The sequence below is a fragment of the Quercus robur genome, chromosome 4 (assembly GCF_932294415.1).
Source record: "Quercus robur chromosome 4, dhQueRobu3.1, whole genome shotgun sequence".
In the NCBI taxonomy this organism is placed as follows: Eukaryota; Viridiplantae; Streptophyta; class Magnoliopsida; order Fagales; family Fagaceae; genus Quercus; species Quercus robur.
The window spans coordinates 76,600,546-76,602,854 of record NC_065537.1 but is presented as its reverse complement, the minus strand read 5'-3'; the positions used below and the strand labels follow the sequence as shown (position 1 = coordinate 76,602,854).

Below are 2,309 nucleotides of genomic sequence, written 5' to 3'. Positions count from 1 at the left end.
ATTTGAATTCCCTAAAAAACACTAGCTACTAGCATGTGTAATGTCTGTGGATGTTATTAAGTTATGTACAAAGTTCTTAGTTTGTATATAAAGTAGTTTGGATTTTTTACTTAAGTGTTTTTAATCCTCTACAAAATCAAAGTCCACATGAAAGACTAAAAGCTATGGACAAGTAAAATATCTGGACGTGAAAATGTATCGTCATAAGCCTCCTATAGACAAAGGAAAGACAAAACCCCACACAATGGAATAAAACTTTAAGGTAAAGAAAAACAAGGGAAAGAACAAACACCTCCCACATGTATTTGCTAAAGCTAATAAACTAAAAGACTAGCAAAAGCATGCAATGAAATGAGTAATGGACGACCAACATCTAAGATCCCTAAATAAATGATGTCTAGACCATGGATGAATATTTGTAAGCGACAAAAAGAAGGGATAAAAACAAGCGTCCAAATATGGACGAGCAAATATGTATATAAATTAATTTGTTCATAAAAAAGGGTAGACAACCACTGTCCAAAAGTCCTTAAAAGTTAAGCCAAAAAGGTCAATTTATAAAGCTTACGTCCATACTCATGGTCGAAGTAAATGTATTTAAGAAAATTAGAAAATGGTCCAAAACAACAGACCCCAATAACACAAATAAATAAATATTGCTTACAAATGAACACGACTGTGATAAACCATTGGGAACAACGTCCCCAAACTTAGCATCGTCCTTAGGAGGAAGAGAGGTGATAGAATCATCCTCAATGTTGATCTCCTCTAAGCTGGTAGGGAGCAAGGAACTCTCAGAAGCAATGGGAAGCTTGATATAACTAAAATTTACCCCAGGGAAGGCTTCACTAGTGGCCTAACGAAAATCCTCAAAGTCTACAGTGTAATTCTTGTCCAAGAGCTTGGAAAATTCACTAGACGCCTTGAACTCATTGACAGCCTCGTCCTTGGCCTTACTTAGAGAAGAAGCGAGCTCGTCACTCTTCTTTTGGAGATGGTCAAGACGAGACTCTTTGTCAACGATATCAGTTCTAAGCTCCTCAGTTAAATTTTTTAGCTCTCTCACCTCAAACGATAAACGCTTCACGTTGTCCTCTAGCTTTATCCTCTCCTCGACTTTCTAACTTTCCTCCTTGTCCATATCATAGATTTTGGCCGCCAACCTAATCCTCTCCTTATCCAAACTCGTGGCTTGCCTGGACACTGCCATGAACTTAGACATAACCTGCAACACAAAATGATAGCACGTAATTTGTGTTAGAATATGATTTAACAATATAATTCGTGAGGGGTTGTGGATGAAAAACGTTATCTCAAAGAGATCATGGAAGATTGAGCATTCAAACTCCTTGACAGACATGTCATAGCAAATACTGATGTCCTTGTCCTTCACTACTTGCTTGAATCTGTTCCAAGCTAAAGTCTCACTCCTCAGCAGAGTCAAAGGACTACCCTCAAGGAGAGCAGTGGCAAGAGGCATGCTCGACGGTCCAATGTCTGTAAAAGGATTAGGAATGTTAGTTTTAGGAGCCACAGACAAGGCAATGGGGGCAGCAAGGAGAATGGCAAGATCAAGCTTGACGACAGGAGTTTTGGATGAAATAGACGAGACCACCTTATGCCTTTTCTGGCCTTGACAACTAGGAAAGTTTCCCGTGTCAATCATCTTAGACACGGCCTTCCTTTTCTTTGAGGAATTTGGGGGCACAAGCTTTAACGTCTTTGAGGGAGGTGGACGAACCAGAATAAGGATAGCACCCTCAGTTTAGATGACCTCGTCTCTACTGGCAAGTTCTTTCTCCTTGTTTTCCTTCTTTGTTTCCATCTCTGAAAAGAATCATCAAAGCTTAGACGGACTAATAAAAAAGAAATAATACGAAATAATGCAAAAGAAAGAAAGCTTACTTCAACGAGTGGTAGTCTCGTAGGACAAAACTTCCTCAGACGGCTCTTAACCTAGGCCCCAGCAAGCAAGATGATGTAGATTCGTCAAAGAGTGAAAACTCCTACCAGGAAAGCAATGAGTTCATTGAACCTTATCTAAGAGCGGGTTGTTTAAGCTTGGACAAGTTACAGCTGCTAAAATAAAAAGCAAAGTTAAATATGGGAAGAAAAGAATATTTAAATGAGTCAAAAAAAGGTAAAATACCCTCAGGACAAAGACAACCCCAGTTGCCAACCAACAGAAGGAAAGTATCCCTACAAACCTCGACGGGGTCACTAGCCCAAGGACTAGAAACAAAAAAGAACTCTTTCTTCCACTCTCTATCAGGCGTAGGAAGAGACCTTATCACCCTACAATCGGAGCC

The 2,309-nt window shown here is 39.6% G+C and overlaps 1 long non-coding RNA gene across 1 annotated transcript; it reads right to left on the bottom strand.

Annotated features, from left to right (window-relative positions):
• Nucleotides 1-600: 600 nt before the first annotated feature.
• Nucleotides 601-2,070, bottom strand: LOC126724557 (uncharacterized). Its single transcript, XR_007655034.1, has 4 exons — nt 1,906-2,070; nt 1,616-1,827; nt 1,359-1,497; nt 601-1,225 (listed from the first exon to the last, which is right to left on the bottom strand). It is a non-coding gene; the product is annotated as an uncharacterized LOC126724557 (long non-coding RNA).
• Between the last annotated feature and the right edge of the window lie 239 nt (nt 2,071-2,309).